General features: G+C 31.9%; 1 long non-coding RNA gene and 4 other non-coding genes across 6 annotated transcripts; all 5 read left to right on the forward strand.

Annotated features, from left to right (window-relative positions):
• The first annotated feature begins 10,635 nt into the window (after positions 1–10,635).
• LOC131594877 (uncharacterized) lies at positions 10,636–14,617 on the forward strand. 2 transcript variants are annotated; one of them, XR_009281583.1, is made up of 2 exons: positions 10,636–13,198; positions 13,449–14,617. It is a non-coding gene; the product is annotated as an uncharacterized LOC131594877 (long non-coding RNA). The 2 variants fall into 2 exon arrangements; XR_009281584.1 differs by having other exon boundaries at positions 10,636–13,085.
• LOC131600938 (small nucleolar RNA U36a) lies at positions 10,885–10,970 on the forward strand. Its single transcript, XR_009283540.1, has one exon. It is a non-coding gene; the product is annotated as a small nucleolar RNA U36a (small nucleolar RNA).
• Positions 11,018–11,111, forward strand: LOC131600889 (small nucleolar RNA Z223). Its single transcript, XR_009283491.1, has one exon. It is a non-coding gene; the product is annotated as a small nucleolar RNA Z223 (small nucleolar RNA).
• On the forward strand, positions 11,192–11,300 carry LOC131600922 (small nucleolar RNA snoR97). Its single transcript, XR_009283524.1, has one exon. It is a non-coding gene; the product is annotated as a small nucleolar RNA snoR97 (small nucleolar RNA).
• On the forward strand, positions 11,444–11,527 carry LOC131600931 (small nucleolar RNA snoR8a). Its single transcript, XR_009283533.1, has one exon. It is a non-coding gene; the product is annotated as a small nucleolar RNA snoR8a (small nucleolar RNA).
• Positions 14,618–22,699: the final 8,082 nt, after the last annotated feature.

A 22,699-nucleotide genomic window follows, 5' to 3' on the forward strand; every position in this document is an offset into this window, starting at 1 on the left:
TTTGAGTTCCCAAAATACCCTCAAAAACCCTAATTCCTGACTTTTTGCTCCATGGTGAATTTTCTTGAATTTCTTTTGCCAAATGACTTTAATAATCATATATTGATGATATTGATCTTAAAAAGTCATGTTTTGGCCAAAAATCCTAAAAGTCAAAGGTGATCTTGTATAGTTGACTTTTTCTAGATGAAGTGAAATCTTGGACTTTTGTGATGAATCAAACTCTCCTCCTCAAATGAATGATGTGAATGGATTATATTGAGGTAATAGAAGCTCTTGAGTCATGCTTTGAGTTTTGGATTCATGTCTTGATTAAAAGTCAACTATCTTGGTGAATTAGGTTAAAAACCTTAATTGTCGACCAGATGAAATTGATGACTGTAGACCTTGAATTGATGTGTAATGCCTAATGGATATTGTCATATGAACTAATTGAAGATGATTGAAGCCTTTGAGTGATGCCTTGGGGCTTTCTAGGGTTTCCCAAATGTGATACCTGATTTTAGTCCTTGATGGGCTCAAAACCCTAGACTGGTGAAGTAAGCAAACCTGAGTCCAGGTGATGGGTGTCTAATCAATCATTGGTGAATAAAAATGAAGTTCTTGAGTCCTATGATTGTATTGGAGACTAATCCTTCTATTGATTGATCCTTTGCCTGAGCTCTTTTGTTCCTGAGCACCCTCGACTAAGTATCAGGGTAATAAATGACTGCTCTGAGCATTTGTTTTAACTTGATGAAAAGTTTGGAGGTGTGACATCTCAGGGGGGGGGGGGGTCAAAATTAGGGTATGACAACTGACACGATCAACCTTTAAAGATATAGCTCTATCATCACGAACGATGTAGACACAATCAACTGTCAAAGTCTAATTCAGTTACTACGAACGGTGCTGACACGACCAAGTCTCAAGGATCTAATCCATTTATTACGAATAGTAATGACACGATCAACATTTAACAACTACTTCCCAAACACTTCAGACATAGTCTAAGGTATGATTTGTACTAATACTCATCAGGATGGCATCTCTAAGCCCATCTCCCGATGGTACAAATTTTTGGGTACTCTAGTGTTCAATCCTCTTCCACCTTCAGATACCGATTGGCATACAAACCACTCTACATCTTCAGGTTTAAGAAAATTGAACATGGGCAGCTGTCATACCCCAAAACCTGCCCATCATATTTCTCTTAATTCAAACTCATATTAAGGTTCAAGGCTCAAAGACATACCCTCCTAAACAATGGTTCAAAGAATTAGGTTTTTGTTTTTCTGAAGAAAATCAATGGATCAAAGGCTCCAATGCATTTCATATGGCTTATGATGTTTCAAACTATCTCCATGACAAAATTCAGGTTCTAATTCAAAGGATTGACCACTCAATTGCTCAAAAAGTCAACAGTCGACTAGTTTGACCTAAAAGTCAACTGTGGTCAAAATACAGTCAAAACTCCTGATTGTTTTGTCAACAACCTTATTTTGAAGCATCATTCACCATTTGATCAAGGATTGATCATGGTTCATCAACAAAAGATCAAAAATCAACAAATTCAAGAGTTTCTAAATTAGGGTTTCATAGAAGAAAGTCAAATGAACTTTGACCAGCCATAACTCCTACATGGAACATCATAAATTTCCCATACAAAGCTCAATTTGAAGGAAATTTAATTCCCTACAATTTTGTCTCTCACAAGCCAAGTCTAAAAATGCTTCATTTGAGAGATTGGGATCAAAAGATTATAGGTCCTTTTTGAAAGTCAACCAAAAGTAGTTTTTTGTCAAAGCCAATATCATCAAGATAAATTATTCAAATGGAAAAAAGCTCCCAAAGTGGCTTGTAGAGGACATCTTGAGGTTTCCAAAAAGTCCTAGAACTCCTCCATATCTTAAAAATTGGGGGAGATATGCCTTGTCAAAGTTGGACAATTTTAAAGGGAAAAATGTGAAAGAAAGGGCCCCAAAATGGATTTCTTTGCAAACAGGCCCAATCTTTTTTGATTCAATCTTGTTCCCCAAGTCATCAAAGATACTCAATCTCAAAGCCACGAAAATATGATGGATATTTGATTTTATTTGAATTTTATTTCATTAAAATCATGGATTTAATCAATATTTGGAAGAAAAATTGAAAAGATTTGATTTTTTCTTAACTTAAATCATAATCAATCATCATTTAACTCATATTGCCAATCAAATTTCGTGCACATTTAACTTGGATTGATTAAATCAAATATTGGCTTAAATTAGAAACATATTTCAATCATATTTTGGCCAAAATGCAAATAAAGGATTCATCAAGATTCTTCACAAATTGGTTGACCTAAATTCATCTCCTATAAATATATGACACAACCAAACCCTTAGGGGAGTTTTTGGAGTATCTAAGAACCCTAGCCTGAGTACAAAAATTCAAGGAAAAATTGAAATTCGTTCTTGGCAATCGAGATTGATTCAAAGAGTTTCAAAGGTCCAAATACATTCCTAGAGCATCACTGAACGTGTATCAATCCTTACCAAGCCTCGAAGCCTCAAGAAACACGCTCACAGACCCCTACGGTTTGCATTTTTTTCTCTCTTCGATTTCAACAATTAATGCATCATTCACATGTTTTGATTGCATATATCTGTTTGTATTGATGTATTGAATGAATCTGGAAGCGTAATTTTGTTTTCGTACCGGTATGGGGAGGATACCATTGTTAGGGTTAGAGCTCTCATTTTAGGGTTTTCTATTCTGAGTAAAATCAGGTAAAATTATGAGGCCTATTGCATCTGTGAAGGTTGGACGAACATGTTGGCGTATTCGTGATGAATTTATTATGCTTGTATGAGATTTTTGTTGTTGCAGGTGGATTAGCTATGAACGCCACCATAGTTAAGTCGTAGCAAAATCGTAGGTTGATTTGCAGGCTTCGTAAGGAAGACAAAGACGTGGCTGGTCGTTATTGGGTTATTTGAATTGCGTGCTTGTTTTTGAAGCATTAAATAATTCTTGTTATATTATTAGTTGGATGCGTCATATAAACAGGCAGCGTAATTAGCACAGTTGGTAACTCAAGGATCCTATTCACCCAAGGGGCGCCGGTTCGATACATGGCTTCCCATATATTTTTTTATTGAATTAACATGTTTCCAGATCCCACGCGCACTAGCTAAAGAAGACTACGGTACACCCTCATATCAAGGCCTTAGGATCACACCAGAGTTGGATCCAACGCCCACAGGCTTGCAGATCTACCATGGGATCTCAATGGACTACCATACAGGATCAGCTAAGTCCTTTTTTCTAAATTTTTATATTTTATTTATTTATTTAATTATATAAATGTTTTTTTCTATTTCTTTTTACCCTTTTTATTATTTTAGTTATTTATTTACTTATATTTTATAATTTATTTTTTATATAGATAATTTCATAGTTGTTTATATTTTATCGAGATTCGATTTTTATCATTCTATTTAAGAATATTGTTATTAAAATACTCATTAGGGTTAGACATTTTGATTGAAATTTTATTTTTGCCAATAATTAATTAATTTGTTTTTTTATTTATTTATTCTATTAATCATAGTTAACTTGTGCCCTAATCAGGGTTTACAAGGTTTGTCGCCTGATCAGTCATACACTAAAAATCTTTCTTTTTTTTCTTTGTGCAATTTTTACAGGATTACCATCAGGGCTCTCCCGACTACGCGCCATATCAGATCAAAAAAGCTAAGTCTCTGATTTTATTATTTAAATATCATTTTATTTTGCCTCTTTTGATTAAAATAGGGTTAGCTTCAATCGCCAATGAATTGGTAATGAACTCACCCTTTGTTTATTCTTCCTTTGCCAATTTTCAGGGTTAACCAACCGGTCAAAGCTCGAACCTTCGGTAACCCTAAAACTCATTCTGTTTTTAATTGCTTCTTTTAATTATTACTTATGTCAAACTTATTGCTCTATTGGGATTTGTTTATTGCTTTTTCTCCCCTTCCCCATGGTTTATTATGTAACTGCTCCTGGGTGTATTGTGTGGCCTTGAAGGCACTTAACACTGTCATATATATTATTATTGCGTGGTTAGTAATTTAGGGCGTGAAAACTCGAACTGAACCTAGAATAACTAATTACAAGATAATTATTTGAATTAATCACGTGATTGTGCACCCACACACCTTTTATGATAACCTCTTCTGTTGCCTGTTGCCTGTTGCCTTGTTGCCTTTTTTTTCAGTGCAGAATAGTCAAGTCCCTCGAATACGAGGACACCTCAGCAATGTTGCCCTCAGTTCATTCTCACTACAAAAGATCATAAGTCCCCAATGATGCTGCCTTCGATTCGCTTATATGATCTCGCCCCTCGAAGTTGCCTACGAAATGCTGAGGTGTCCTTTGGTTGCCTAATAATGATGACTATTCTGATCCTTCCCTTAGACTACCCGTCCTCTTCATGGCAGGGACAGTCTTATGGCGAACGATGGTTGCGACAGCCCTTCAACCTCCAAATAAAAGGAATTCCTACCCTCTTATGGTATGGATAGCCCTGAAAGGCTAAAAGAACCTTTTTACAATGTCAAGGTAATTTGCCCTTAATTGCTTGCTCTGGTTTAAATTCTTTTTTTACCCTTTTCTTAAAAACTTCAAGAAGGCTACGCTCATTTACGAGCTAAAGTCCTTATCTCTTCTTCTACATTTCTAAACTTTTGGTTTCAAAAGAGCAAAGCAATTAAGAGCCCATGGAAAACCATGGATGCAAAGGGTGCCTTACACCTTCCCTTTGTATAAATTACCCCCTAACTCAGTTTTCTTTTAAAAGGTTTTTTTCTGTTCTTTTAGCCTTTCATTAATTTGGATAAAATAAAAGTCGGTGGCGACTCTTGCTTACCGCGACATTTCAAAAAAGTTAGTTCACCGTATTACACTTACCATACACACCCTAATTACTAACAGCTAAATATATACAAAAAAAATTAAAGTGCGGAAATTAAAGTGCGAGAAAATAAATCTACGTTATTACAAAAAAACCTTTGCGACCTATACAACGATTTCTAGAATTTTAAAGGTAAGCAGTCGATAAGCATACATGCGACAATCACAGAGGCTTAGAAAGGGAGAAGAAGAATCGAGAGTAGTTTGAATTGGAAAAAAAATAGGTTTGAGTTTTTTTAGGTGAAGGTTAGAATTAATTAAATGATTAAGTTAATTATTAAGTTAAACTAATTCTAATAACCTGATTAAATAATTAATTATTATGTACAAGTTATCTAATGTCTAAAATTAATGAGCTAATCCTATTTTGGTTGAATGATTAAATATAATTATACTAATTAAAAAAAACCTAATTGTCCTAAATAAATTTAGTTGATAAAAACAAATAATTAGTCACAACTTAATTCTAAATGGTTGGTTATTTGATTAATGGTTAATTAGAAAGATAGTTTAGAAGTTAATTGGAAATTAATTAAAAAAAGAGTAATTAAAAAAAATTAGAGAGAAAGAGAAGAAAGAATTAAGGGCAAAAATATATGTGAGAGCTGAGTGTTGAACCCAGGCCTCTTGGCTTCTAGTCTCCTTTGCTTGCCATCCGTGCTGCAACACATAGTTGTTAAAACATCCAACCAAACAAAATAAATATATAACAACATAGTTAGTGAAGAAATCGAGGGCAAAGTCAGAACAGGCCCCACTGCGTTTGGATGAACCAATCATGGAATGGCAGAGAAGCATGACTTGTTGACCAGCCAATTGGGACGGGAGAGAGGTAACGAATTTTCTGCCCAGCCAATGAACGATTCCACGCGTGGTCAACTAGTCTCACACACTGTTCATCATCTTCCTCAAATTTCCTGCAGATTTAGCTTCCAAAATAGTTGTGGTTTTACATGCGAAAAAGCTACGTTTTCGTAAGAAAAAATCTGCACACATGGAACTCGTGAAAACGATCGATACAAATAATAATAAAGGCCCAGGTTGATTTAAAATCACTCCCTGATCCTGAATATGATGTTAGTTTGGCCTAAAAATGCTTACAACAACGGAACCGATTGTAAATAGCTCTCATGCCCTAACCATGGCCTTTATGAAACGTTGCTCCTACATTCTTGTATGAACGTTCAGTCCTGATCTAAATGGCCTTAGGAACACGTTAGTATCATCCAGTCATATTAAAACACAAGAACATACGAAATATGCAAACCAGAAATATGGAAAAAGTTTGATGATTATGAAACACGGATTCCAGGTGCAATCACGTGTTGTAAGGTACTTCTACTTACTATACAATCCTTCAGGAGTTGAATGGAACAAGTGGACGGCTTTGAATCCTACTGAAAATAATTCTCTTGCGTGCCCTAGTTTTCTTTGATACTTTGTGCCTTGAAACCCTATTCTTTGCCAAGTCTTTTTCTCTAATTTTTGTCCCCCTTTTGCCTTAGAGTGTTAGGTATATATTTAGGTGCATTAGGGTAATAAGAATGGAAGGAGATCAAATCTTTTTATTGATGAAAATTTGATTTTTCTCTTGCACCAAAACTTTCCTTTTTTAAGCTCCACTCTATTTTCATGCTATTTCTCCCGAGTTCTTGGCCCTTAGATGATGATTTTATTTGATTAAATGAGTGAGAATATTCCATGGCATCTTTTTGAAGGAGTGAAAAACACTTAGAAAGGGGGGGATTGAATAAGGGTTTCTTCTAAAAATGGTAGACAAAAATAAATCACACAATTATTTTTATCCTGGTTCGTTGTTAACTAAACTACTCCAGTCCACCCCTGACAAGGTAATTTACCTCAACTGAGGATTTAATCAACTAATCAAACTGATTACAATGGTTCTCCACTTAGATACCCTCTAAGTCTTCTAGATTATTCTGATCACAACTTGATCACTCTAGGAATTCCTTTTACAATCAATGTAAAATAAATATTACAAGAGATTCAAATGCTTCTTAAAAAGCTATAATCACAAAGTGATTTTTCTCTTAAGTTTAAATTCTAATACTCACTAAAATATTACAATGTTGTGAGGTTGAAGATGAAGTCTTCTAAGCTTTTGTGTGATTTCAGTTTGACAGTGTTTTGGTTCTTTTTCGTTCAAGAGTTCTTGCTGCTTCTGAATCAGAACTTCTATATATAGGCGTTGAGGAAATGTGACCATTGGGAGCATTTAATGCTTTGCGTGAATAGTACACTGCTGCATTTAATGTTTCACTCTTTTGTCAACTACCTCGAGCCATGCTTCAGCTGCTTTTACTGACTTTGCCTTTTGTAGCTTCTAACGTTCTTTTTGTCAGTAAGAGATTTGACGTTATAGATTTTTCATCTTGTACTTGATTTTGGACTCAGATTATGTAGAGTAAACGTTTGAATATCAGAGTCTTCAACTTTGGTGCAGATGCCACTTCTGTCTTCAGACTTGGAAGTGCTTTGAGCGTGATACCATCAGATCTTCAGAGCTTTGCTTCTGACTGCCATCTTCTGATGCTTTCTAGATCATGTTTGAATTCTGCAGGACCATCTTCTGAATTTGGCTTTAGAGAGACAAATTTGTAGATAATTGAATTTCCTTAAAAATGAGCTTTGATTGGGAAATTTCTGATGAGTTATGTGAAAGTTATGGCTGGTCAAAGTTTAGTTGACTTTTAGTTCAAAAATCCTAAATTAGAAACTTTGAGTTTTGTTAATTTCTGAACTTTCCTTGATGAATCATGATCAAACCTTGATCAAATGATGAATATCATCTCAAAATGTGGAAGTTGACAAAAAATCAGGAGTTTTGACTGTGATTTGACCATAGTTGACTTTTAGGTCAAATCAGTCGATTGTTGATCATTTGAGCCATTGACTGAGTAATCTTGTGAATCAAGGCTTGAAAACTTTATGGATATTTTTTGAAGCGTATAGGAAACCATGAATCCACTTGAGACATTGGAAGTTCCATATTCTTTGATGAACATCAAAACCCTAGTAGGAGACCTACCACTTAGGAGAAGCTTAGCCTGATAAAACTTAAGTGTTCTTGAGCAGTTTGAGAACCCTAGGATATAAGGAGATCATAATATCTTGAAATATGGTGGGAAAATTTTGGGTATGACACAGCTGACAACATATTGATTAACATTAGTAAACATGAAACACTCTACGAGTAACAACTTAGTGTATTCAGTTTCCTCTGCTTTTCAACATGATCAATTAATGCTTGATCAAGTATTCTTGAATGTCTTCTAACTCCATTGGAGGATACTGCTTAACATCAGGTTTTCTTCTTCTTCATCTTCTAAGATTCTTCTTGTAGGCATGTGATGTGTATTTCGACATTTGATTCATCATACACTTCGTGTAAGTTACCTCTTGTGGAACTTATGAAGCATGTCTTCATATTTCTACATTTATACTTTCATGCTCAGCTTCTCTCTACAGGTTTTCTCTCAGGATCTCTCATTTTCTGCTCTCTGTAGATGTATCATAAATACATACTCTGATGCTCACTTTGGATGCATACTCAGATGCATACATGAACGCATACCTTCAAGTCTGAAGTTTGATATATTTATAGAGCTTGGTATGTTACCGTTGGAATCTAGCCGTTGCAGTTGTTTGAATACTGCTTTGAGTGCCTTCGTCTCAATTTGCTCATGAATGAAAAGTGTTGCTCTTGGCAGAACCTTATCTTCAACATGATGATTTTAGTGGATGGCGTGTTTCTTTTGGTTAAGCTTGTCTTTCCAATGCGCTGCATGTGGCTCGCTTCTTCATATTAACCTTGGGAGTTGTTATATTTAATGTTGCAACCGTTTTGCTTATGATGATGTCTTTAATGACTTCATTTGATTCTACGCTTTTGTATTTTATTTAATTTGTATGTTGAGCTGTAGATTCTTCATTGGTTCACAAGTGACTCTGTTGAGTTTGTATTTAGTATGTCACTGCGTTATTCTATCAGAACTTCTGATCTCTTCAATATGTGATTTTTTTGTAGTAACGAATCTTCATGTATATTGATCTTCTGTTTGATTCTTTGAAGCTTGTCTGACACTCTTTCTGAAATTTCTAAGCTTGATGTATGTGATCATTGATGTTGCGTGCTCTTTCTGAATAAGCTTGTTTTCCATCTTTGCTTGTTTGCTTCTTGATCTGCTGATTTTGACAGCTTGATGTGTTATGGATCAGAACATCTGATGACTGATGTCTCGGCTTCGTTAATCTTCTGAATGTTTGATTCTTCATGTATTCTTTCATATCTGAGGTAGTTTCTGATGTATTCATTGTGCTCTTTTTATAGTGAATCCTGTATAAGCATAATATCTGCACACTAAATGAAACCATTAGTAATAAAATTGTTTCTCACAAAATATATGCTTGTTATCATCAAAACTAGATTCTGAACACAGATTCTCAATCTTGTTCTAACATATTGCACCCCATAGCCATTCTGGACGGTCGCATTTGCAGTAAACAAGGTCGTCCTCACAAACAAGTCTTGGTGCAATGGTCCCACAGCCAGCCATAAGATGCTACCTTGGAGGATTTATTGTCATTCGTCGATCTTTATGGAATCCCTGACCTTAAGGACAAGGTCAATTTCGAGGAGGGAAGTAATGATAACATTGGTCAAAATGAGGTGTCGTTAGATACCAGACGCATTCAAGAATTGGTGAAAGATTGGGCTATTAAAGAACAACAAATCTCAACAGTGGAAAATCTTGAATCGCGACGTCGTAACAAACCAGCATGGATCCACGATTTTATTATGGCAACACTAAAATAAAGGAGCTCTGCTAGTATCTAGTAGCAAGGTTGTTATCATCCTTTAAAATAGGAATGCAGTTTTATATTAGTTTGTAATTCTAGAGTAATAATAGAAAATTCAATTTCATACTTTGTATATAAATTAATCAGTAGAAAACTTTGAAAGGTATCAAAACAAATAATTAGTGAATACATCTTGCAGTTTGGCACTGACTCAAATAGTGCTCTTAATAATATTTGAAACTTGTTATATTTAGAAGTTAAAACTTTATGTAAAAATGTTATATAATTTATTTGCATGATTTTTTTATCGATAAAATTTATCAAAAATATTATTTCACAAATATTTTTAATTTTTAATTTATATAAATCGTGTTAGTTTAGTGATCCAGACATCCAGTAATAATACTCTAATCAAATTAATGACTAATATGAGTTTTTTTGTTGGCTTTTTGCACTCTGATTCCCTGGAAAAAGGAGCCCTAGTAATCTAGAGTTTGTGCCGAGAGGTATGTGTCATGGCCAAGCATTGTTCCTACCTAGGAATCGAACCTGATATTCTCTGGATTACGTCCTTAGCAAGAGCTCCTTTACTACTGGAGCCCAAAATGCTGAATACTACTCTTATAATTTAGGGATTATGAAAAATATAAACAATTTTGTGTTTATATAAAATTTTAAAGAGATTTAGTAGATTTTTTTCTTGTATTAAAATAATTTTCTTCGAAAATTAAGCAAAATAGGAATAGCAGGAAGTAGTTGTTCCTCCAAATGGGCTTTTGACCAATTCTGCTAGACCCATTCTATGTTGGCCCTTGAACCTCGGGTTTGTAGGGTTTGACGCGGCTATATAAATGAATAGGCATCGTCCTTACTCTCACATTCAACCTCTGCATTTCATCATACATTTATCATTCTTTACTGGCATTTATAGATCTAGAAAATTTCAGTTTAGATGTAGTTGTTGTTTATCTTTATTTGATCTTGCCTTACTACACCTTTAGCTTGTTTTTGTATATATTCCATGAAAATCAAAGCTAGTCATAGAGGCGTAAATTGAATTTCCGGCGGTTTTCACGTGGTGCTTTAACCTCTCAATGTTCATGCCTCTAAAATAATTCGCCACATCTCTTATGTATTATACAAATATGGCTATGATTACATATTATCCGCGCTTCTGAGTTTTCTGTATGAAGTATATCGGAATAATTGGTTGAATTTCTTGATATGAGCCATCTTATAATTTGTATTCCCGTTTATTTTTTGTTATTCTTTTAGTGATATTTGGCTGTGATGATAATTTATTCAGCTTTAAGCCAGTTCTGCTTCTGAAAAATCGTGATTGATAGAGCTGTAATATATATTCTGAGCCTTTTCAATTTGTTCTTTTATTGTGTTTGCATCAACTGTTATTGTGATTTAGTATTGAGTTTTTCAAGAACTGTACTCTTTTTTTCTTCTGTGAATTGGATCAAGAGTCTGAATAAACTCAAATATTTTTTGTTGTCTATCAGCTTCATCTTTTGTATCCCACGAGTTTGGAGTTAAATATCAGCACCACATTTGTTTTGAATATGTATTCAAACTTTCTAAGTTTTAATTGTTTTGCAAATTACTTGTAATCAATTACTATGTATTATGTTTAATAGTGAATTACTTTTATATGTTAATGAACGTTTAGAGTAACGTAAGAATAAGAGTGAGAGTGGTGGTTGTGATGATTATAAAAATTCCTCGTACTGAATGTCTATTGGCATGACAGACACTTTACACCCATAGAATATGAGCAACCACTTCGTTCTGCTATCAATTTTATTTAACTATTAAAATTTTCATATATTGCATTTTGTTATTTCATTTTAATCATTGTGTTATGTTAGTGTCATTGCGTTTACAAATGTTCCTTAAAATGGGTAATTTGAGTATAATGGAGTAATAAGCATACTCCCTCCGTCTCATAATAAGTGTCCCATTTGCATTTTTTCCTTGTCTCAAATTAATTGTCCATTTACAATTTCAATGCATCAATCATTATTATTTTTCCACTATTATACCCCTATTTATTAACTTTCACGTTATTCAACTACTATTAATAGGGGTATTCTAGTAAATGATATTAACCTTTTTACTAAAACCAACACATCCAATCATTTTCTTAAAAACCGCGCATTGCTCAAATAGGACATTTATTATGAGACGGAGGGAGTACTTTGCAGAGCATAATTTATATCATGATTGCTTTTGCTAAGCTAACTCCTTATATTGATTGCGTGGTGTTTAAAGCCCCTTTCCAAAATTAATTGAATTGGGGTTACGCACACCTTCAAATTTGTTCTGTGTGTTTATATCCTATATTTAAATGTATATCAAAGCTCCAGCACTTGAACACGACATGACATCATAAAATACAGATGCTAGAGCTGTCCGCCTGCATTTTTGCTTGATTATTAACCTGGCTACACTCTCCAATCATCTTCACCATGGTGATTCCAAACTAGAATTGAAATGAAACTCTAAATTTCAAAGCCGACTCGCACTAACCAGAAGCCGACTCGCACTAACCAGATCATCTGCAGCACTTTGTTTTTCATTTTTTACACTTTGTTTTTCATTTTTTACACTCCCTCTAAAGCTGCAGCATTTTCTTTTTCACTTTTTATACTCCACATCATCTTCTCTCTTTTATTTAATAATTCAACACTTATTTAACTCATTACCCTACTTTATCACTTTTATTTTATATTTTTACTTTTATATTTTGTTTTTTGTGATTATATAATAAAATAATAAAATATAATAAAGTAAGATGAGTATTTTGGCAAGTTTGCCAAGTGTCCAATTTTTAAATGCCTTGCTATTTTAAAATATCCTATTAATAGTAAACTATATTTGTCTGTAATTATTTTTAAATATTTTAATTTATTAATTCTTAACAACTCAATAATTAATAATTCCTTAGCAATTAATGATTTTTGATACACTTTTATACTTTCAAATATTTGTATTCAATATTCAATATTTTTGATACAATTCTACGCTTTCCAATATCTGTATTTAATATTCAATATTTTTTTCTCATAAATAAATAACCCAACAAATAATGACTGAAAACCCTTCATATAAGATTCCAAACGCATCGCGTTCCAATAAACCAATTCGGCGCCGCTTCAACTATAATGTCTGGAAATCTACCCTTTGAATTCAATTCTCTCTTCTTCCAATCCATATTGTGTTGCAAATCTCTTCTCTTTTCCCAATCTATTTTCTCTTTTCCCGTTCCTATTCATCTCATCATTAATTTCTTCTCCCAATTCATATTTTACAATGGAATCTTGACTCCAATTTTCTAGGTATTCTATATCAAATTATATTGCTTTAACATATATAAATAGGAACAATTTCATCGATTTTCAATCACACTCCTTCTGATAAGGAGGGATTGCTTTTTCGATTCTTCCAAAAGGTAACTTTTTGATCGTTTTTGTGTTGAAAAATATTGCCTTTTTCTATTTAGTTTGAAATGAGTTTTGCTTAATTTGTGTTGTTATATTTGTTTTTCTATTGTTTTGTTGTGAAAAATATCATCTTTAGGGTTTAATTTGAATGGGTTTTGCTTTCTCTGTTAACAAAAATAGTTTTTGGTGATTCTTCATTCTGATTGTTCCTAATTCAATAATCCGAAACAATTGCATATTGATTAATTTTTTTTGTAGGTATAAGGAAAGGAAATATGATCAAAAACAATTGATTGGATCTGATGGAATGTTGTCTTCACATTCAGCTATATGTTCTTGCTACGACGGTTGGATTTTATGAAGGATTTGTTGGACTGCTTTTTGCTACTGCTTTGGTTCTAGCTATCATGATATGATTTTTTTGTTCTAATCATAAAATTCGTAAGCATTTTGCATATTTTGTTTTTCGATGTGTTTGATTTAATACTTGAACTATTTCTACAATGGAATTTGGCAGGCAAGTTCGTTTATGCTCATGATTCCTCAATAAATATATGGGAGTTAATCTATAAATGGTTAATGAGTTTGATTTCTTATGCAGGATTCCAAACCAATTTTTTTGAAAATGGGGAGCAATTATTTGAGTATGAAAAACATATCTTATGCTGATTGAAATATGATACAATATAACTTTACTTTGTTTAAAAAATTGGATCATATAATATTTCAAGCAAATGGTGGTTTCATCTTGAAGTTGAAATAATTGACAATCTGTTCTTGCAAATGTCAATTAGCAAAAGCCTTATTCACCTGGTTTACCTCTCAGCTTGGCTTTCATGTTATCATCACACTAACTTAGAAGTAGTTGAAGGAATATAAATTAACCCTTAGTTTTCTGTAGATGATTCTATATTCTGGTAAGAGTTTGGTAATCAATTAGTTATTCAAGTTGGCTTAGTAGTTTGTGCTTGAGCCTTTACACCTATAAAGCCTATATAATTTTTTTTTACGTAGGAACTTAATGGAGCTACACAGAGCCAACACAAAATGGAAACTCATTAGCCTCTACAAAACCAAATGGATGGCAACAAAGCTTGTGTTGATCCTGATTGTTTTTTAGAGTCTTAAAATATTGTAGAGTCCAAGTTCTAGATTTATAGTACAAAACATATTTTCCTTGTGTATTTATAAGGATCAATTTGATAGAATTAGTGTTGTTCATGTTAGGATGTTTTAAACTTTTGTTGTTGATAGCTTGGTAGATTAACATGTCAACTTAATTCTTGCAGAGAGAAACTAAGATAACTAGAGCAAGGGGATGCACATGATTATGTAATGGATGGTCCATGAGAAGCATATCACTCACAGAAAGATAAAAATGTTTATTTTATTACCACACTGATACAAGTATTCTTATTTCTCTAAAATTTCTAATTGTTAGGATATCTCAACCATGATTTCGTCAAAAAAAAAAAAAACAAGTATGATAATAAGTCACATAGATACACTTTCAAATGTACTAATTATGAGTTATATAGTGTAAGTATTGTGATTTTAAGTGTATTAATTAGGAACGGATAAATTTTATTAATAAAGACTGTTATAAATATTATACTATAGTGTAATAATATCATAACAATTTAAAAAAGAAAAACAATCGGACTAAACATTCATGAACTTTAAATTATAATTAATAATTAAGAAAGGTGTATTTAACAAAATTGATTTATATAACTACTTTTAAAAGAATTAATATGAAATATTAATTTATTGATATCACACTAATTTTTTTTAACATTATAACATTTTTTTTATAATTTTTAGTATGATAATATTATAAAATAATTAATTAAAAAATTTGTAAAAAACAATACATGATCTATGCAAAATAAACTATTTTTATTAAAAGGTAACCTCTAGGAAAGTTAGAAAAGTTTGAGATAATAAAGTTAAAAATTAATAAATCTCAAACTATCGATTACACAGTTGTGGGAATATTGTGTAACCAGACATTCATTTCATTAATAAACATCTATGCATATTTTAATAGGCACAAAATATTTTAAAAGAGAAATAAATAATAATCATTGAATAAAAAGAGTCATGCAAAATCATATTTATGTTTTTCGAACCTTTTATTTGAATAGATATTTAATAATTATAGTTTATAATATAATTTATCATTACCTGACTTACTTTTAGTATTCAATAAAAAATATTTTTACATATGTGTTGTTTATACATGCATACAAAATTTAAAATATTAATAAATTATGTCATATTTTCGGTATAAATGTAATTAAAAGGTCATGGTGTAATTAAATACTATTTTGATATTATTTTATAGAATTTATTTTCTATACTAAATAGTTAATTTAATTTTAAAATTTTTATTTAATAATATTATAAGATAGTTAAAATATATGTTTAATCTACTAAATATAACAAATATCATGCAAATAATCATACATGTAATATGGAGAAATTAAAATAAAAGAAAACAAGCTATAATTAACCTAAATATTTTTATAAATAGTATTATTTTTATATACAGAAAAAAAATGGAATAATGATTTAAATACTTTTATAAATGATTTAAATATTTTGCGCATAATTGCTTTGTAAAGTTAATATTCATATTTGAAATCAATATTCATAGTGCTTTGAAACATTAAATTAGTTAATTTTATTTTTAAGTGTACTTAAGAAAAATAATGATATGATGGATTGAAAAAAAAATTGGAAGTTTGGTAAGACACAGAAAGTATTTAATGCGGTAATAACAATTGATTGTGCCAGATTTATAATAAATTTTTATTAAATTATAACAATAAAAAGAAAATAAATACTAAGGAATGGAACAATAACTTAATGGCCTGCCTATAATAAAATTTGATCATGATATTTGACTACTAATAAAATAACAAATTAATAATGATAATTGACTACCAATAAAATAACAAACCAATAATAATAATAATGATAATTGACTATTAATAAAACTTAATCAACATCAAGTTTGTAAGTATTCTTTTGAATATAATGAATTGAAATGCACTTCAATCTTTTATTAGTAGAAATGTATTCAATGTGTTTGAAATATTGCATATTTTTCATGATTCTTATTTTTTCTTTTAGAATATTTCATTTAATTAAATGGACCTAAAAATTATTAATGAAAATAAAATACTCTTTTCCTCATATTAAAAAAGATTTACAAACATATAACAAAAGAACAAGTTGTTCATTGTATACATTATGGCTCTGTTTGATAAGACATATATTCAAGCTTATAGCTTATGTCTTATAAGCTCATATGATAATTTAGACCCGTTTGATAACGATCTTTTCATCACGAGCTTATAGCTTATTTTTCAGACGCTATTTCAAATAGCGTTTTAGCTTATGTCTTTTAGCTTATTACTTTTTCTTCCTTTTTTATCCTTATTATTTCTATTAAAATCCATTGTTAACCCTTATAATTTATTTTAATTTAAAATAAAATAATTATATATTAAATATCTTTAATGTCATTTTACATTTATAAGTTAATTGAACCGCTAATTTTATCAAACACTTTAATGAGTTTATAAGCTATCAGTCTCAACCATCTGCTATAAGCTATAAGTCATCATTCATCAGCCATCAGTTATAAGCTATAAGCTATCAGCTAGCTTATCACTCAATTGCTATTTTTACCAAACAGACTCTATATCCTAGCAAAATAAAAAGTTTAAAATGAGAACAAAACATTATTTTAATAACGATGACATATTTATAATTTTTTAACATTTTATAAATACTGCCAAAAAATTTATAAAATATTTTTTTACTTAAATAAATTTTAATATTTTATAATTATTTCTAAAATATTTTTTTTGCTTAAATAAATTTTAATCCGTGCCTCGCACGGGTATATCTACTAGTATTAATAATTATTGAATGAAATTATTTTAAAATAATTAAAAGTGATTTAAATTTATTTTAATTTTTTTTCTATTTTAACAATTTATTTGAATTTTATTTTTTTAATTGTGTATTATTAAAACAAATAAAGTTACAAAATTTAAAATGAAACGCAGTAAAATAGAATTTTAAATGTTAAAAGGGATATTGTTGGGATCATTTCACTAAAAAGATGTTTAGTACTACAAACAAGAATTTATTGGAAACTAAAATTGTTGAATTTAAGTAGGGAGAAAAATGTCGAATTTTTTTGTGTCCATATCCAATGAATTAAATCTTTGTTTATAGACAAAAAAAATTAAAATAAAAATAAAAATCTAAATAATAAAAACAACCAATAAAATTTTGCAAATTATATAATGTGGTCATAATTATGAGAATAAAGTTGCGACTAACTAATAAACTTGTTGAAGATTGGCATGCATAATTATGAGAATAAAGTTGCGAATGTGTTCTGATGGTGCAAGTATTGTTAAGAGAATAATGTGATGTTGTATATCCAAGTAGAAGGGTGTGATAGATACTATCTTAATAATTGATATGTCAAGGTGTTTTTGAGCAATGATGATTTGGTTGCTAAGTTAATGAAGTAAAATTGTATCTCCACATTTAGGCGTGTTATTGTTGTTGCTTTGAGTGTTGGTAAGTTAGGAGGTTTGTGAAGTTGTTGGTAAGTTGTTTACTAGTATGTCGTAGAGATGTCGAATAATTGACGTTGGATTTAAGTCAGATTGAGTTGTTTTGATAGTCGATGTGTTGTCAATCGCAACTGAGAATCGGAGAGTTGGAAGCGAAGTTAAGGATGGTTAGGTCGCATAGATTTTCGAGGACGTAAATATTCTAAGTGGGAGAGAGTTGTAACGCCCCGATTTTAATTAATTATTTAATTAAATTAATTAAAGATTTATTCGTTGGAATTAGTCGAAGTCGGAATTTATCGATATTATTTTAAAGGCGTAATTGAATTAATGTGTTGATTCGAGTAGTTAAGTTGTGGTCGGATTAGTCGGAGAAATCCAATTGTGAGTTGATATTAATTAAGTGAAGCAATTGTAGTTGTGGAATATTATTGAGAATAATATTCGTTATATTATGTGATTATTTATTTATGTGTTATTTGGCTTAATTGAGTAATTAGAGGAATGTTATGCATTGGGCTTAAGTGGAAGAAATATAAAACAATGAGATTGGATTGTGGGTTAAGCCCAATTAAGAAAAGAGAGATAGTAAGAGAGTTAGGGTTTTAGAGACATAACTCTCATTTGGAGAAAGAAGAGAAAGAAGAGAAAGAAGGGAAGAAAGAGGAAAGCTATGGCATGAAGATGAAAGACTCCATTGAAGAAGGTGAAGCTTTTGCTAAGGTAAGGATGGGGTTCTTACTCTCTAAGGGTTGACATGATGATGTTTATGGCGGGTTAAAAATTGTATGTTATTCTCTGTGGATGTGTGAGTTTGAAATTGTTAGGGTTTATGATAAAATCCATGAAATTGTGCAATGAATCATGTTGTTGATGTTTGTGTATAAACCCATGATTAGAAATATGTTTAGTAACCTTACATGTGTGGTAATTTGCTTTTAATTTATGCATAAATGGTGTATGGGTTAATGGGTGTTGTATGAGGGGGATTATGGAAGAAAAATGGCGATTTATGAGTTTTCACGCATCATGAGTCGACCTATACAGAAGCATAGGTCGACCTGAGCAACACAAAAGGTAGAAAATCCACTTTCCTTCAGCATGCGTCGACCCATGAATTATGTGAGTCGACCTAGAATCCTTTGCGTCGACTCATGAGTCGACCTGAGCTAACCCGAGGGGGGTAGAAAGCATCCATGCGTCGACCCATGAATTCTGTGAGTCGACCTGAGATAACCTGAGGGGGTAGAAAGCATCCATGCGTTGAATCCTTTGCATCGACCCACAGATTTCCATTTTTGGCAGATTTTTGTAAAGGCCATAACTTTTGATCCGTAACTCTGTTTTATGCGCCGCTCGAAGCGTTAGAAAGCTAACGCAATGAACTATACCATGATGCAATAAAATTATTCATAGGATATAGTCTCCTATTATGTTTATTAGAGTTAAGTGATGAACTATGTTGTGTTAACATATGAAGTATGCTTTTTGCGATGATTTGACATAACTATGTTGTGGTATAACTTGATGTATGTTTTTCTTATGACTGTCATACCCCAAAATTTGCCCATGCTATTTTTCATACACAAAACCAAATCAAAAGACAAAGCTCCAAAACACAGTCTCCCACACAGAAGTTCTAAACTAGGGTTTGAATAATTCAGAGGAAAATCATCGAATCAATGGCTCAAGGTGGTTCCATAAGGTCACTAACATCCCAAAGCATCTCCATATAAAGTTTCAAGGCAAACAGAGCAAACTTAGTCCCTCAAATCATGATTAGGTCAATAGTCGACTCTCAAGGGCAAAACAGTCATTTCAAGCCAAATACAGTCAAAGTTCAAGATATTTGGTCAACAACCTCCTCATAACCCTAAAATCATCATTTGATCAAGGGTTGATCATGATGATGCAAGGAAAGATCCGAAAAGTCAAAAGTCAAAAGTTACTATTTTGGGCATGAACTGAAAAAGTCAACCAAACTTTGAAAATTCACCAAATATTCATACTTCATCAGAAAAATTCCCACCAAAGCTCATTTTAAAGGGAATTCATTCCTCTATCCAATGGTCCAAGAATCGAAGCTCATAGGTCAATGGTTTAAGAGATATGGCTTCATACATTATAGGTCCTTTTCAAAAGCCAACAAAAAGACACTTTGTTCAAAAGGATATATAAGGAGCATGGAAAATAATTTTGATATGAGACCAAAGACACTGGTTAGAGGACTCTCTAAGGTTTCTAAAAAGTTCTAGAACTCTTCCATATCTTAAAAATTAAGGGAGATATGCTTTGTCAAAGTTGGACAATTTTGAGAAGAAAAATGTAAAGAAAAAGGGTTCAAATTGAAATTTTTTGCAAAGGAGCCCGACTTTTTATGGCCCAAAATTGATCTCCAAGATATCCAAGGCCTCAAATCTGAATGTCACTAATTTTGAAATATTTATTTGATTTTATATGAATTTTTAATCATTTAAAAGTGATTTTAATTCAGGGAAATTAAATAAAAATCAAATATTCAATTAGAAGTCTTGCATCAATCAAATCCAATCACCAAAATATGCATTATTTCATAACAAATTCGTGCTCATATGGATTGAAGGAGAAAGATTGAAATTTGTCCAATTTAGAAAGATTTATAAAACAATTTCAATCAAAAAATCAATATTTGATTTGGTGAAGATTTAATCAAGTTTTACAACCCTAATTCATTCATCTATAAGTATGCAACTTGGCCAAGGCATTAGGGGAGATTTTTTGGACGAATTCTGCAACCAGAGGAATCCTAACCAACTCTTAAAAACTCAAAGCAAAGTCAAAATCGTTTTCAAGGAGAGGGCTCGATTCAAGGCATCCTGAGAATTCAAACACATCCCTGGGATATCCTTGAAGGTTTCTAAATCGTTCTCCAAGGCTGCAGCGTCAGGAATCACTCTCCCATACCCTCGGTTTGTCTTAAATTCTCTTTGCGTCGAATTCATATATGCGTGTCTGTTTAATGAGTTTCGAATGTATATTCGTGATTATTAGCATATGTTCATGCAATCTGGGCGCTTTAATTAGGTTTTTCTGACGAAACCAAGAACCTGCCATAGTTAGGGTTCGTGACCTAAGATTTAGGGGCTTTCGTAATAGGAAAAATTAGGCTGAATGAACGATCCCATCGTACTCAGGATTCGATTTTAAGACGAACCATGGTCATTGTTTGTGTTTACTACGCGTATTGGTGGAGTTTTAATATATGCAGGTATTGCTACTACTGAAAATCGTAGCAGATCCATGGCTATTTCGTAGCTAAAAAGGGTACAATTTCAAAATGAAGAAGATGAAGTTATGGCGCGTTTTCTGTGAGTTTGTTTTAACAGTTTGATTTTTCATATATTGTTATTAAGTGGTGTTGTAAACAGCAAAAACAAAATGGTGTAGCGGTAGCAAGCATGGCCCAAAGTCTTAGCATGAAAGGGTGTCGGTTCGAACCTTGTAGGGGCCATGTATTTTTGCGTGTTTTTGTGTTTATCTCCTCTTTCAGATCCAGCATTCTTCCTCTCCTGTATGCACACGGTACGCTGGCAGATATCCAGCCATCAGAACTATCTCAACCCAGATCCAACGCGCCAAGATATGAAGGAGCATCATACACCCTCAGCGCGAGCCGCACCAGATCACTAGCTAAGTGTTTTAATTTTTTTTTATATCTAATTACATAAATCCTTTTTTTCTTATATATTTATACACATATTTATTTTTATTTGTTTTTTTCTTTTTTTTTTACTCATCAAAACTATTTATTTTCTAAAAAAAAAACTTTTATTTTATTTATATTATTTATAATGTCTTTTTATTTATAAATACCTATTTATTTATTTACTTTCTTTCACATATTTGTATAATAATATTTATTTTCTTAATATTTATTATTTATTTCTTTTACATTATTTTGAATATTTATTATTTACTTATTTTAATTAAATAATTTATTTAAATATCTTTCATAATTCATATTTATTTTATTTTCCTTCAAAAAAAAATCGTAAAAAATGTTTTTCTCCTGATTATATTTTCTTTCCTTCGATTTAATTAATTAGGTTGCAAAACCAATAATTAATTAAATCGGTTGTGTTGCTTTATTCAATTTACGCTCGAATCAGGGTTCATGAGAATTTGCCCTACACTAAAAACATTTTTTGTGTGTGTCTTTTTCAGGGTTATTTTCAGGTTTCTTCCGACTACGCGTCCGATCAAGATTCAAAGTTAAGTACCCTATTTAATTTAAAATCTATTTTGTTTCCTTTTAAATAATCAGGTTTTGCCTTGCCTTCATTCTCTTCTGCCTTTGCCTTTTCAGGGTTAACCCCGAGACTTCCCGCCAATCATATCAGATCAAATGCAAAGCTAAGTATCTATTTTTCTTTATTTATTTATTTAGCCTTACAATATTTATCCTTTTATTTTAGGGTTAGTTCTTTTGCCTTCGAACCGATAATGCACTCACCCTCTTTTGGTTTGCCATTTTTCTTTCTTTCAGGGTTTGTCAAATGCCGAAGCTACGTCATTGGTAACCCTGAACCTCATTTTATTTTATGCTTTTTATTATTATTACTTGTGTCAAACCCTGATAAGGGATCCACTGGTTACAATTTCCCGCCCCCATTATTGCTTTATATTATTATATATTGCGTGGTTAGTAATCTTAGGGAGTGCAAGCCTTAAACTGAATTAGAATAACTAATTAAAAGATAATATCTGAATATAATCACATGATTGTTGCACACACGCACCCTTTTGGGTAACCTCTCTGTTGCCTTGTTGCCTTGTTGCCTTGTTGCCTTTGTTGCCTGTTGCCTTTGTGTTTTTGCAGAATAAGCCACGTCCCTCGAATTCGAAGATACCTCAGCCATGCTGCCT

The sequence above is a fragment of the Vicia villosa genome, linkage group LG4 (assembly GCF_029867415.1).
Source record: "Vicia villosa cultivar HV-30 ecotype Madison, WI linkage group LG4, Vvil1.0, whole genome shotgun sequence".
Classification (NCBI taxonomy): domain Eukaryota; kingdom Viridiplantae; phylum Streptophyta; class Magnoliopsida; order Fabales; family Fabaceae; genus Vicia; species Vicia villosa.